The 16,164-nt window shown below is 40.2% G+C and overlaps 1 protein-coding gene across 4 annotated transcripts in view; it reads left to right on the top strand.

Moving 5' to 3' along the window:
- The window catches only part of PDE4D (phosphodiesterase 4D), a 600,515-nt gene that overhangs the window by 507,608 nt on the left and 76,743 nt on the right, over positions 1-16,164 (top strand). The window lies entirely within an intron of this gene.

The raw sequence follows: 16,164 nt of genomic DNA, 5'->3' as shown, positions 1-16,164 counted from the left end.
TTTCTGTCTTTACGCTCTGGAATGTGTTAGCATTGGTAGGTTTTTTTTCATCTAGCCTCACAAAATATCCATATTTCCCTCTAAAAGACCTAATCTTGTCAGTCCCGTACAATGTTATTTTCCTAGGAACTTATCTTGTAATCTCATCATTTGTGTGTAGGGTTCATCAGGAAACAGAGGGTTAAATATTTAAATCTATCCTATAAATAAAAACGCATCCTTAATTACGAATGCTCTGTCATCATACTTGAATCCATGGTAATTAAATAAATAGGAAGGGGAGGCAGATAAATACTCAGATCAATTATAATCATAATCCTTTGTAAATGTATTAATTTAAAGGATAATTTTGGTTGATGGTTTAAAATTGCTCTCCATGAGACAATTCAGTTATTGATAGATGTTACACCTATTTTTAATTGTGGGATTTGTCTCATACAATGCAGTCATCCAGAAGTCTGCTATCTTAACTGCAGATGGAGATACTGGAAAATAGGGCTGTTTCTTTGGTTCCAAGGGACTAGCTTTAGAAAGCCTATAGCACAGTAAAATCTCTGACAGTAAAAAGAAAAGGTGATATCCAGAAGAGAAGCTATTCATGCATGTGAGCTGAGCACGCAGTGATCCTACCTTAACTGCTCTCCCACCGTTTTTTGCCTGAGGTCAGCTGCTCTTCTCCAGCAGGAGAAGCAGCTGCTCAGACAATAGGACTCAAGACACACTCTGCTACAAGATAATGTTGCACTTTTTACATTCTCCCCAGTCTGAAGGTTTCCAATCAGTTAATCCTGAGAGTGCACTGTACACATCAGAAGCAATAAATCATCTGAAGTTCTACAATTTAGAAGGAAGGATGTGCAGTCAGTGCTGCAAGTAATCTGGAAAATGCTTCTGTGCCAAGAAATTCAAGCAAGAGAAGGCAAAGAATAGTAAGAATAGTTTAATCTAATTTAGTTTAATCTGATTTCTCAGAGTTGCTGCTGGAGTTGCTGTGCCCAAATTATGTACTGAATTGGGTGAGCTGGGGCCTACATGCGCTGGATGTAAGTGGCTAAAACATTTTAATGATACAGGAAAGATAATAAGTTTCTATAAAGCATGAAAATAGCTACAATTCATTTTGGTTGTTGAATGGAGATTGAGACTGGATACTATTTTGTCTGAACAGGTTTGCCCATTCTTAGTCATAGACTGGTTTTGATATTTCCATAGCAACGAATTTCATCACATAAGCACAGAAGTATGCATAGGTGCTTTCTTGGGGCATATAAAATCCTAGTAAAACATGTTGCACTACAGTACTATGCCAAAAAGGAATATACGTTACAAACACTTTTCTTGATCTACACAAAAAGACCTGAAAACCCTTTCAGACGCTACTAAGCTTTTTGAATTCTTCTGGGGAATGTTTGAAGTGTAGCTTGTGTGGATCATTCCTGCTAAGAAATCCTGCTGGTCACGCTGTTCTATGAGGTAGTGTTCTGGATTATTCAGAACAACACAGCAGACAGGTAGAACCCCATCATCTCATCCAGATGGCACAGCTGGCTGTCTCAGTGAGACCTGATCACCAGTGTAACAAACTAGCTGACTGAAAGGCACAGTGTCACTAAACTATGACAATCCTAAACCAGATACAGACACTTTAGACAGAGAGTTTATGTTGCTAAGCTTCTTAGAAGTATCTTCAGTAAGACTCTAACTGCGGAAAGGCACGATCACAGAAAGCAGAAGTGTAGCAAAAGGGAACAACTGCACAAGATATGGCTAAAAAGACAAGGGAAAGATAAAAAGGGACTTGGTGAAGCCAAGTTACTAAAATAGCAAGAGCAAAATTCTTCCATTTACTGTTTTAAGTATTGACCCTGAGGCATAAATTTGGGAGAGAATACATTAGCAAAAAAGTAAGAAACTTGAGAAGTGAAGCAGCACAGGAATCAAAAGTTCAAATTCTTAGAAGCAACAGTGACCATGGTAGCCTTAAAATTTGCAGTGATTTTCAATGTAAATATGTGGAAGTTGATGATCAAAATATGGTTTGTTTCATTCAATATATCCACATGAATCCCTTTTGGAAACTGTTGAAAGAAGCTAATAAATGTCAATGGCATACTTGATTTCAACACCATCCAAGTATGCTACAGTATACTGTGTGTTCTTCTTGCAGACAAATTAGGGGGTAGGAGGTGGGAGCTTTACATGTAACAGCAGACTTCTTAGATGGCACTTTTCTTACTTGCTTTAGACATCTGGGATGTAGATACCTATTTTGTCAAGGCTCTTTAGAGCACTCTTATAATCAGTGGGAGTAAGTAGATGTACAAACGGATATGAATTGCTTCCTGAAAGTGAAATCTCCCCCCCAGGACTGAGACAGCCTGGGGATAACTCCATGTTTCGCTGTTCAGTGCTTCCATGAGTGGTGTTCTGTGCTTCAACCAGAAGAGGGGTTCCTCTCACTATGAATCACATTTCCCAGGCAGTGATATGAATGGTGTTTCATTTAAAGTTGATGGTAATTATTTTAACACAACCAGTGAATTATACATAATGTTTCATCAAACAAACAAACAAAACAAAACAAAACCAAAAACAAAGAAAAAAACAAACAACAAACACAACGACAAAACAAAACACACCTAGCTGTGACTCAAAAATTGAGCTTGCAGGTTTTAATTTTCACTGACAAAAAAGTAAACAAGTGTTGTGGTTTAACCCCAGGAGGCAACTAAGCACCACACAGCTGCTCGCTCACTTCCCCATCCCCATGTCTCCCTTTCCACCAGTGGGATCGGGGAGAGAGTCAGAAAGGGAAAAGTAAGAAAACTCGTGGCTTGAGATAAAGGCAGTTTAACAAATAAAGTAAAAGCCACACATGGAAGTAAAGAAAAATAAAGAATTCATTCACTACTTCCCATGGGTAGACAGGTGTTCAGCCATCTCCAGGAAAGCTGGACTCCATCATGTGTGGTGATTAGTCGGGAAGACAAACACCATCACTCTGAACAACCCTCCTTCCTTCTTCTTCCCCTAGCTTTACATACTGAGCATGATATCATATGGTGTGGAATATCCCTTTAGTCAGTTGGGGTCAACCATCCCTGCTGTGTCTCCTCCCAGCCTTTTGTGTACTCCCTGTCTACTGCTTGACAGGCCAGTATGAGAAGCTGAAAAGTCTTTAACTGCTTAGGAACAACTAAAACACCAGTGTGTTATTAACATTCTTCTCATACTAAATCCAAAACACAGCACTATACCAGCTACTAGGCAGAAAGTTATCCCAGCTGAAACCAGAACAGCAAGCATTAGATATCTTTTGGCTGCTTCAGTTCCAGTATCTGCATTTATAAATCAGAATAATTTGAATGAGGAAGGAAATGTGTCAGATTTTAAACAGATAGAAGATCTTACAGTTTCTCTGTCCACTAATAATTTGCAAACTCAATCTGACAGCTGCTTTTATGTACAAAGATTCTGCATGCAGAAGGAAGTAAGTTCTGAAAGTAGGTTGTAGTATGGAGGATGTTGGTCTCTTCTCCCAGGTAACAAATTATAAGACAAGAGGAAATGGCCTCGAGTTGCACCAGGAGAAGTTTAGATTGGATATTAGAAAAAAATTCTTCATGGAAAGGGTTGTCAGGCATTAGAACAGGCTGCTCAAGGAGGTGGTTGAGTCACTCCTGGGGGTTTAGATGAAATTCTTAGGGACATGGTTTAGTGCTATAGTTAAGTTAGGTAATGGTTGGACTCGATGATCCTGAGGGTCTCTTCAAATGGTAATGATTCTATGATTCTAAGCTTGTCCAAAAGAATGACTTCCTGAGCCTCTGAATACTATCACAAGATATAGGGTCTGATTCACATACATACATGTACTCAATAGACATAATACCTAATTCATAGTAGTAGCTTTAAAGTGGATTTAAATGTAGTTTGCATAAGTGGCCCTTTATATTACAAATGCAGTGCCAAAGACCTGTAGGTGAAAACTTGTATGCATAACAAAAAGGGCATTGAATTTAACCATAAAGTAAATCATAATTGCAAAACTGCACTTTTTAGAAACTCTTTACACTTTACAATTTTCCATCAAAAACTAATGCAAACCTGTTTAATCAGACAGAGGAAAATATATGGAACTGTTCAATAACAAGCTACATTTTACATGATTTATTAAAATGTATGAAGCTTGTGGCTTAGTGTCAGGAAAACCCCTTCAGATTTTGTCATGTGTGCAAAAAACATGGCAATAGAGAAAAAAAGTATTGGCAAAGATTCTGAGGTCATAAAGCTAACCAAATTAATTTTCTAGTCCATGTTTTCATTGCATCTTATTGGGCCTGAGTTACACTCTTTCCATTCATGGCTCAGCATCTTAAATCCAGCAGAAATCAATATCCTGCTAATTAAATGGAACTTCTTGCATATTTTTCATGGTATTTGTCCAACACCTTTCATGATCTGTTTTGATTAGTTTCTGGTTTCCCAGTTAAGTTATGTTTGCGAAATGGGACTTACCAGTCTTTTGCTAGAGATTTCATTTTATTACATTTAAAGTATAATCAATCATAATTTAATAAATAAACATTAATTAATTAAATATTAGCCTCCTGTCTTTCAGTATGATATACTTAAACAAATATCACTATACTAAGCTAAACATCTATATTCATACACACAAATGTCTTTCTAAATACAAACAGCTGGGCATAAAAGAAGAACCAAAGGTTACAAATGGAAACCAGTAGGTAACATGGCATTGAAATAATAAATTATTTGAAATGTGTATATCTCTATGTAAGTGTATCTCTCACTCATACCAGTTCTGTAACAGAAAGATTTTTTTTAATAACAAGATGGAATTAAAATAGAATAAATTCTTGTTCAGTAAGAAGTAAAATTCTTGATATGCTTTAAACTGTTCAAAAGTTCAGAAGGCAAAGTGTTACATGCCCTGCTGACTCTTCCAGGGCCTAACCAGATTGTACAGTGTACCACTGCATGGAGATGTCCTCAAAAATCCAGATGCCTTTTATTCTTTCCTGTGTCTCGGATTTTGACAGAGCACTGCAGGGGATAAAGTAAACATGAAAACATGAGTGAACACAAAAACCAAAAATGGTTTGATATCCAGGTGAAGACCAGAATGAGTGATGTCCCTCAGGGATCCTTATTGGGACCAGTATTATTTAATGTTTTTATCGGTGACATGGACAGTGGGATTGAGTGCACCGTCAGTAAGTTCACTGACAGCACCAATCTATATGCTGTGGTTGATATGCTAGAAGGAAGGAACATCATCCAGAGAGACCCTGATGGACTTGAGAGTTGGGCTTATGCGAAACTCATGAAAGCCAAGTGTAAGGTCCTGCACCTGTGTCTGGGCAATCGCAAACATGGATACAGGCTGGGCAATGAGTGGATTGAGAGCAGCCTTGAGAAGGTCTTGTAGGTATTGGTGGATGAAAAACTGAATATGAGCCAGCAATGTGCACTCAAAGCCTAGAAAGTCAATTGTATCCTGGTTTCCACCAAAAGGAGCATGCAGCTAAAGGGAGGTGATTCTGCCCCTCTGTTCTGCCCTGGTGAGGCCCCACCTGGAGTACTGTGTCCAGCTCTGTAGCCCTCAGTACAGGAAAGACATGGACCTGGTGGAGAGGGTCCAGAGGAGGCCACAAAAATGATCAGAGGGATGGAACACCTCTCCTGTGAGGACAGGTTGAGTTGGGGTTGCTCAGCCTGGAGAGACATTATAGTGACCTTTCCGTACCTAAAGCATGCCTACAGAAAAGATGGGGAGGGACTGTTTATCAGGGAGTGTAGCAATAGGACGAGGGGTATCTGTTTTAAACAGAAAGAGAGTTGATTTAGATTAGATATTAAGAAGAAACTCTTTACTGTGAGAATGGTGAGACATGGGAACAGGTTGCCCAGAGAGGCTGTGGGTGCCCCATCCCTGGAAGTGTTCAAGGCCAGGCTGAATGAGGCTTTAAGCAACCTGATCTATCTGAAAGTTTCCCTGCCAATGTCAGGGGGGTTGAACTAGAAGACATTTAAGGTCTCTTCCAACTCAAACCATTCTATGATTCTATGAATTCAGATAGTAGATAAAAATAAATATTTATATTGTGCAATCCAGAGCAAATATAGATTTAGCTTCACATGAGGTCCCTCTGGCTGGTAAATGTAGTTCAGTAACCAATTAGCAAAGCAGATATCCTTTATTTTAGGTAGTTTCAGCTATTCTGTTTGCGAAACAAGCTCACAATTTTCGAACAAATGTCCTGAATAAAGGATTGATGATCATCAGCTTCAGTGGAGTTGAACCAAGCACCTATCACTACTGTATAAAGTACTTTAAAGAGGCCTGTATATTGTTTTTTTAAATGATCAATAATATTTTTCATGAATAAAACAGATTTGAAAAATAGCTATATTTACCTCAGCTGCTCTTTTTAGTTAAACACTAAAGGCCTTGCCTAGGTCCTGACAGCTAAAAGGAGAGTCATCTCATTTACAACCTTCTTACCCACAATAAAAACAAAGTCATATTACAGGCTACAAATTGCATTCACACTGAAATTCATTCAGCCCACAGTAAACAATGTGTGCAGTGAACAGGCAGAGAATCTGAGAGGCAGGAGTCTTTTCCCCACCCAGCCTTTCACAGTCACTTTGCCAATTTCAGAGGTGAAGCAGCAGTTTCTTTCCTTGAACATAAGAGTTTGTGGGCATTTGATATTCACAAATGGAAGCCATATTTTCTAATATTAGATGAAAAAAATAGCTCTCTGTGTCACAGTTCGTGCAGCACAATCATGTGCTATAATGAAAAAATACATGCTTAAAATGGGTAATTTGAAAAGATAGCTACTAAATTGTTCTTTCCTTTTGAAGGGAATAGCATTTGTGCCATCAGTTCAGCCCCTTCCTTGGTTTAGGCAAGAGGTTGTTATTGACAGGATACATGTGTGAAGCCTTACTGAATGCTTTCTCCATCTTGCTTTGTAGACCTTTAATTAACATTGCAAAAATTTTCTAACTGAATTAGAGATTCCAAATGAAATTTTTATCTAGTGCTCCTTTAGGGTTGGTGGGTTTGTTAAATAGTGATTAACTTTCTCAATGCAGAACAGCAGGAGGAGGATTGACATGGTTTTGGACAACACAAGCTGTTCGTGTATCTTTTCATATTTAGGAAGTGAACAAAACCAGGGCACAAAATAGAGTACTCTCTACATTTGACTACTGCATGGTACCATAGAAAAATCTGAAAAATTCAGGCTCTCTGTACAATGAAAGTATGACAAACCTAAGAGTTTTCAGGATTGCCTAGGATGTTTAAACAATTACTTGCCCTGACTATACCAATTGCAAAATGGTGGTTTATGTTATGTCATTAAAAATGCTAATTAGCATGTATCATGAAAAGATGCATTTTGCTCAGTATTATGTGCACTCTGAATTTTGCATTTCAGCACTGATACCTGACAGTCAAATATGTAAGCTTTCATAAACCAGTGAGTTAGTTAAACAGAGAAGTACAATCATAGTTAAAAACATTCATGGAAAGAATATCCGTGCAATTGAAACTAACCATGTGAATCAACAATTATGAAATAACTGTAGTTGTTTTGCAGTGTGTAGACTACAACACTTGGCTTTTACGTATGACTTTTAATTTCTTAAAAGTCTATTTTCTATGGAAATTTGTTTAGGTTATCGAAGTTCATAGAGACCTCCAGCACTTCAGGTTACTTTTCCTTAGGACTGCAGTGTAGTACAGCCTTGATCTGAAACTAGATCCACACATTTTGAAATTAGAATAGTGATCAGTTTACAAACAAAACAGGAGAGGCATCATCAGTCTTCACATTGATTACCTGGTATGCAGCCCAACATCGATCTGTTCTTCTTACTTTTAAATTGGTCTCACATTATGCTGCTTCCGTGAATGTTCCTACATTACCATTTCACCCAACTGTCTATTTTACTGGAAAGACAGACAGGATTACAAGATTTGTGGGCTTCCTCTTCTCCTTTCAGCCAAGCTGTGTCACTTACCATCACTGGTAGTCAAGAACTGTACATGACCTCAGGCAGCATTTACTGAATCAATAAGAACAGCAAAAAACTGAAAAGAGTGAAAGGTGATTTGGTTTGTAGGATTGAGATGGGAAGAATCAGAAAGAAAAATAGGACTCTGTGACATTTTTTTCATTCCTGTTATGAATGCAGCCCATTCGCTGATGAATATGGGAAAAAAAATAGACATATGTGGCTTCTGGTATGACTGTGGGATGTGGTCTACATCCACCTTCATTTCACATTTCATCCAGCCTCTGACATCTCTGATCAGTAGTACATTATCTTTTGTCTAATTGAAAAGACAGATTTGAAAGTAGATCTCTTTTCCATTAACAGATTACTGAGAAACTGGTCCATTAAAGCCTATTCATTTTCCTGAGTATCCATTTGAAAATTAAGGGCTACACTGAGATCACCCGTTGAAGTGCCTAAGTTCTGCTTTTATGATGTGCAGACTCCCAAGTATGGAGCCTGAACAAAGCAGTGAATCAGAGCAGACAGCAGCCAGGGTCACACAACCCTGGAGACAAGCAAGAATAACAGCTCTTCTTCTGTGTACTAGGAAGTTCTGCAAGTGTCTCCACATATAGTCTTTTGTCCATGCTCAGATGAAATGAATAAATGACCCTAGGAGTAGTTTAGGACATGCCCCTGCACAACATCTTCTCCAGAAGTGACCTCATTACCAGTCAGCAGGGACAGCCTCCCATTTGCTCATTGTCTCTCTGACCTCATGCATTTTGCATTACATTCTGCAACGTGACTCATCTTCAGCTCAAAGGAGTAATTCCAGGTCTGACAGTTGGAAAATCAGCTTGTGCCTAAAACACTTTCTCTGGAAGGGGGATCAAAACATTCAAGAATCAGAAACGCCTAAAACTCAGGCTTCTGCTCTCAGGCCAGGAGTTCACACAGAAAGACCATTTTTTCCTGTGTTAGGCAACTCACCTCAGTGAGTGGCCCTGCCCCCCTGAGTGCCTAGGCAAGACCCTGAGAGTCACCCAGTAGACATTACTTCAGTGTTACTGTTCATAAAAGGGGCAACAGCCGTGGGCAGCCTAATGTAGTCCCAAATATTGTAAAATATTTCCTAGAAGAAACCTGCCAGGGAAGAGCTGCAACAAGGAATTTACCAGACTTGCTTCTGGGATTGTAGGGGAAATTGACAAGAGGCACTGAAGGTGACAGTAGTTCTAACTGGAGAGCTTTCACTTGAAATGTTAAAATCATCAGCGTATGACTTTTTAAAAATTTCTTAACCAAATACAAGCCATAGTACTCAGGCAGGTTTGCACAGCTCTATGACTCTTGCTTTCTGTTAACAGAATTTGAAAATTTTGTAGTTTTTATCATAGTCCATAATCCACTCACAGTTAAGAAGATTCAGCTCCATCTTGTGTAGGAGCAGACTTTTTTGTACCAGGAATGTCTTGATTTTATCCCCATTATGACGATATTCTGAATTAATGAAGCAGCCATGACCACATACATGAAGTTTTAGTTGATACTAAGTATTAAAAATTATTCCCAAATATTTATATTAAGATACTAGTAGCAAGTTGCCAGTCTGATTCATTATCCTTTCCCCATGCAGCATTTTAAATTAACTTCTGCAACTGATGTTTATCTTATAAAAGTGTAAATTAGAGATAAAGTTAAACTATTTATAAGCCAGATTAAAATGTAAATGACAGACAATAAATTAAGGTAGTCTTTAAATCATATCATAATACGATAAAAATAAAAGGTTTGTTTCCTTAATAATAATGAACAAGGTAGGATTACATCTGAGTGGGTGAATTTTGATACTAGATATTTTATTACTATGCTAAAAAAACAGGAAATACCTCAGGAATATATTACAGTAGTGACTACTGCTTTAGCAAGCATTTAAAAATTCCCCTTGTATTAAGTAACCCATATGCTAGTGGCTTCCTTGGTGGACATACTGTAGAAACCATTGACTAATTAGTCTTTAATTGGAGGGCTGCAAAGATGACTAGAAGAAAAAGCCAAGGAAGAAAAGCTGTCAGATTAAAGCTGTTTTAGCTATATCTGCTCATGCTATGATCACATCCATGGCTACAGTGGCAACATAGCTTTAAACAGAACATACTGCATGTGTAAAGTCCAAACTAGCCAAATTCCCATTACACAAGACTGCCTCTAGCAGTTCTCAAACTCAGCTCTATGTTGTGTTCCTGGAGGGTGGACTGTTACCAGATGGCAGTCAGGTTCATTAGAAAAGGCTTTTAGTCTATGTAATTGGCATAGTAAACTAAAGTTTGAACTGTTTCATAGAAAAGATAGTTACCCATGTCTAGTTAGTCATTTAACATGTTGTTTAAGAGAGGAAGACAATTCAGGAGATAGTGTTCTTAAACTTCTTGTCTCCATATGGTCTGTTCTGTCAGATGAGGATGGAAACAGGAAATTTTCTTAAAAGGCTGGGGGCAGGGGCAGTGGTTCTGCTAAGTGTATTTTTCTGTGAAGGCTTTCTCCATGAAGATAATGTTATTCATGATATTTACATGGCCACTATATCTATCTAGCTATATTTTAAGACTGCAATTTCCAGTTCTTGCCATTTTAGAAACTGCTGTAATGCAAAAAGATGGCTGCGGTGTTACTAGTACTTTGAAAATGTGTAGCTAAGAGTAAATGTCAGACTCTCCTGTGATCTGGAAATGTTAGCACAACCAACTGTAGTCCATCACAACTGTAAATGGGAATGGAATTTCTCGGCTGCTCATCAGGCAAAGAGCACAGATCAGTGACTGTAATTGTGCATGTGTCTGCTAGTTGGATGTTTCAAAAATATCCAGCTAAAAAATTACATTTGAGGAAATGTACCTCATCTGGTTACTAATCATAGAGGAAAAAAATAATAAAAATATAACGGCTTCTAACTTTAAAATTGCTTGGTTTTTACTTTTTATTATATTAATATATTCATATCCCAGCCTGGTACAGTGTATATAGTAACTTTGTATATGTAGGTATCTGCCAGGTCACTGATGTTCTAATATCTTCATATTGGATTCAGAAACGCATTATAAGTTTGGGGTTTTTTTAAATACACAGATAAGAAGTGTCAATTTTATCATCCTTTCAGATGGTCTCAGTATACCTTTATAAATGTCACAGTCATAGGGATTTTATTTACTCTTGCAAATGCACACTTCATTGTGGGGGACTACGGTGGGTCCTTGGATTCTCCGACAGAGGGTATGGGAACATAGATTAGCCTTAAAGATATGAAGGTGTACCTATGAGAAAGAAGGGAGTAAAAGAGTGACACTGACAACAGCAAAATTAGCCAATGATACGTTACTATTGCAGCCTGTAACCAATAGCAAAAAGACACTTGAGCTGGTAAAGACTATATAAAAAAGCGTTTGTGGCAATAAATGGAGACTGCTGTTTGTACTTAAGAACTCAGTCTATGTCGTTTGTCCGTCCCAGCTGCGACACTTCATATAGTGTAAAACTTCTTTTCTGGCAGGCTTTGCTGTTATATTGATGATCTTAAATGGAATCTAATCCTAGACAAATAGAATTCTTATTCTATTTAAAACAGTTACACAATCAGACTTGTTTGTTATAAGATTAGATTCAGAGATCACGATAACCTTTTAATTTCATTCAAAATCTATACACTAAGAGCAAAATATTGTTTTCCTGTTGTCAGGGACTCTGAATTCACCATAGGCTATAGCGATGGACTTTCGGTGTAAAATTCACCATTCAAAGCTGCCGGTTCTATTGTATCTTAAAATTATTGCATTCAATATAAACACAATTCAGGCAATTTTTTTTTTTTTTTTCTGAGATTCTGTTGCTGGCCAGTGAACATGAAGCCCAACCATGAACATGAAGCCCAACCATTTTTTTCAAGTGTATTTTAATGAGTAGCAAGCTGGGTTCCATTTCAGTCACATCTCATTTGCTGTTCTTGGTTTGACTGTCAAGTCTGGATTTGAAACAGCCACCTCAGCAAACAGGATTTGATTAAGCCTTTTCAGGCCTGGCCTAGATTTGACTCAGTTTCTCAGCTTTGTTTTCACTGGATTTTCACCTCGCTACATACGTGGCATAAATGACAGGAGTCCTGCCACAGAACGCCATTTGATGTTGTACCAGTTGTTTTCACTGACAAATCTGATGGTGGGTTTGTATTTGCACCTTTATTGCTGCATCTGTAAGGGTGACAACAACAACAGGCCAATTTGAAAAAAAATAAAGAATATAGTCCTGGCTTTAGGGAGCTGTCTGTGAATGGATTAAGCCTGGCTGCAGCAAAACATTTTTCACACCACTTTTTCAGTCATTTTTCAGCAAAGGCCAACTGTGGCTTAATCCGTTTGATGCAGCAGGGTATGCTTGTAACATATCTGACCTTCTGAAAAAGAATCACCTATTTTGAGTAATGTGGATATGGGACAGACGCTGCTTTTCTACTTTCTCCCTTATGTTTTCGTCCGTGCTTACAAAAGACAGCTGCCACCATAACCAGGAATAGCACATGATAATCAGACTTTAAAAAATGTTACTGGATTTCCATTAATTTCTCTTCTTTGTGGTTCAACTTGTTTGAGTCCTATTGGCTTCTGTGGAAATTACTTTCTGTAATCGAAAAAAAGGCACCTGAAATGAGTGATGTGCTTACTGAGCAGGAAGGGAACAAGTGTAGTCTCCATATAATTTTTCCATTCCATTGTCTGTGCATAGCCATCCATTTGAAGAAAAAAAATTCAAAAGTAATAACAATATTTTCAAGTATAGGTGTTACAGTGAAACAGTAAAAAACCTCATGAATAGCAACTGTGTCTGCACCTCCCCAGTCTATTGTGCTTTGCAAACCCGTGGAGGTGCCACTTTCTACTATGTAGGCCAAATTCACATACAGGGCCAACAGCTGTAATTCTGTTTTTTCCAGGGTGCAGTGTGATTTGGCACTGCCTTCTTGGGTGTTTGGGAGTGTTACTGCTTCATGAAATGCACAGAAATAGTGTATACATGGACAAACACTGTGATAGCATGTATCTGACTGTTAAGAAACAAAACAAAACAAAACAAAAACCACCGGGACTTAAATCACGGTGTTAACATATTTCATTCAAAAGGAAATTCCGCTTCAGAGACAAGGGCATACATTGCAATAATTTTGTCAAATTTACTGTGTTGGATTTTGTACATACAGTACATGTATGTATGGAATGTATTAGGTGTTTGTGAGTATATATATGTACTGATGACGCACAAAGGCATGGATATAGGAGAGCAGACAGGAAAAAGGCTTATGAGAACAGACGTTTCACTGATGAGGAAAAGTAGCAATCGGCTGAGTCAGTTATGAGGTGCAAAACAGACTGACACACTACACCTTGTGAGCATTTAAATACATGGATGCTACAGATTTCAGTACAAATCCAGTTAGACTTTACATCACCAAACCAGCCTGACCAGCTAATCGCTGTCCCCCTCTACCAACGGTCTTCCCACCAGCTCAGGCTTGGAATGGATTTAATCTCATAGAATCTCGGGTCTTTGTCCTTTTTGTCTTTTACAATGCGTCTGCAGCTTGACGTCAGCTCCCGCCTGCGTATCAGCAGCCTTGACCTCCGCGCTGCCGCCTCTTCGTTCCGCGCGGTTTTCAGCGCTGAGCGTTCGGTGTGGGATCCGAGCAGCCGGAGCGCTCCAGCAGGAATCTCGTTTCTCAAAACTCACCGCCTACGGTGCAAAAACAAAAGACAAACCGTCAGGTGCCCGGTCTTTCTCTGCCTCGTGCTGCTGCATATAGGTCTAAGGCCACGGAAAACAAAGATGCTGAGGGTGACAGGAAACGGGCATGAAAGGGAAAAGACTTGGTGCCTTGGGGTTAATGTTTTAGATCAGACACTTCAGCTGGAAGCCGCACTTTTAAAACCTTCTGTGCCTTTAGGAGAACAACATTTCCATGGCTGCCGGCTGCGCTCCGTGGGGTGCCCCTTCGTTGCTCCACCGGCTCGAGGTCCGCCGAGAGCGGGGTACGGGAGCCAGCGGGCGCTCCGCAGGCCCGCGCTCACCTCGGCTCGGCCCGGCGTGTGTGCCTGGCACCGCCGGGAGGCTCGCCGCGGCGAGGCTGGGACGTCGCGCCCGCCGTCGCCGGCCGGCTGCCAGGAGGAGCAACACGCCCCCCCCCCCCTTCCACCACCATCCCATCCCGCCAGGAAAAAGCCCTTCGGGGCGGCGGGAGCCAGGCTGCCGCCCCATCTGCCGGCGGCTCCACTCCGCAGCTTGGCGGCGGCCGGGAGCGCCCCGCGCGAGCGGCCCCTGAGGGCTGCGGCTGCTGTCGCAGGCGGCGCGATAAGAATGTCATTGACGTCAGCGGGAGTGGGGGAGGGGCTGCCGGCCTTGCCCGCGGCGCCGCCGCCCGCGGGGTTGCAGGGACCGGGACCGGCGTCCCCGGCCCCGCCGAGTCCCCGCACGGAGCGGAAACCCAGCCGTGCCGCCGGACTGCGGTGGGGAGACTAAAGCCCGAGAAGTGCCGTGATGTCCCGCCTGGAGTAGGAGCCCTGACGCCTCAGCGCTGCTAAGCACGCCGGGGCCACCGAGTACATACAAGTTAATTTGTGTTCTGAATCATTTGGAATAATTGCACGTGGATAATAAAACCAGGCTTGATAAAAATACGGTAGGACGAGTAGATTTTCAGAAAAAAGAAAATATCTGAAATCAGTAGCAGGTGGTACTGATCCCCAAAACAAACCGTCTCTGGCCTCAGGCTCTTCCTGAGGGAAGCGCCAAAGTGGCATCCGGTGGCCTTGCACAGGGGTTGGTAGGTTCTGTCTCCTCGACTCCGTTGCCCCTCGGGGAGCCTGCGCAGGTCGTCGAGCTGTGCTGCTGCAGAGAGGCCATAGAGCAGCCTTTTCCTGTAAAATTAAAGGAGAGGGAGCAAATTGTCTGAAGCTTATCACCTGCACGACCAACTACATTTTGCGACTCGGTTCTACGGCATTTGAAATCTATATAATCATGTTGATGGACTGTTCTTTGTACATACTTTGGTCTCTAAGGCAGAAGGTAGTTTTAGACACTCCTGTAAATTTCTGTTTCTGGTGGGAAAGAAAACAAAGTCTGTTAACTGGAGTTGTCTTAAATCCGTTTCATGATTGCCAAAGTAGTGATTGACACACGGTAGAATTAATTTTTACTTACTGTATCTGAATCTTCTATAACTGACCAGTTACATATACACTCATAAAATTGTCAGAGTCACCTATTATTTCTGTGTAAAGAGTGTCAAATCGAAATCAGGTGTGTTTTTCTATCTGCAAGCAGATTTCGACATCTCTGGCTTAACTCCTTCAAATTCGTAGCTGCTTCATTTAATCTTATTTATGGCTTTATCCCTGTTTTGATGTTGGGTAATTGTAATGCCCCTTTGCCTCAATACATGCTTGAAAATCGTCGTCAAGAGAGAGAGCATCAATAGGATGTCATGTTTCTTTGTTTTAGGCTGTGATTATGTTATAATACTACACATAAAGACACGTAGGGATGTTATGATTTCTAAAGATTTTGGGAGGTCATGTAATGAGTGAGAATTCTGTCCCAGAATCATAGAATGTTAGGGATTGGAGGAGACCTTGAAAGATCATCTAGTCCAATCCCCCTGCTGGAGAAGGAACACCTGTCCTTCAAGTTCATCATTAATTAGAAAGCCATTACTTAGGGTATTATGCAGCAATACTGTCTGGGAAGAGGCAAATTTCCCTTATCTAGAACATTAACACATGTGATTAAAAAACCCTCCTTTTCTTCTAAAGCCTCGAAGTCAACTGTCTGCTTAGAGGATCTTTTAACTCTGCATGCCTGCCCCTTTGTTGACTTTGGATGTGTCAGTGTGACCTCTGAAAATCCTGGTGTTAATGATGTGAAACTGTTCCCATTTTCAGAATTAAAAGTAGATGCGATATAAGGTAGTCTAAAAAACATAGCTGAAAGAAACAATCTGTGCCTGTCTAACTGTGGCAATGTATAGCTACATTATAACTGAATGCTGCTGAAGATGACCAAATTTCCTTTAGCCTG

The sequence above is a fragment of the Columba livia genome, chromosome Z (assembly GCF_036013475.1).
Source record: "Columba livia isolate bColLiv1 breed racing homer chromosome Z, bColLiv1.pat.W.v2, whole genome shotgun sequence".
Classification (NCBI taxonomy): domain Eukaryota; kingdom Metazoa; phylum Chordata; class Aves; order Columbiformes; family Columbidae; genus Columba; species Columba livia.
Note: the sequence above shows the minus strand (reverse complement) of the source record. Positions and strands in the feature narration are given on the sequence as shown.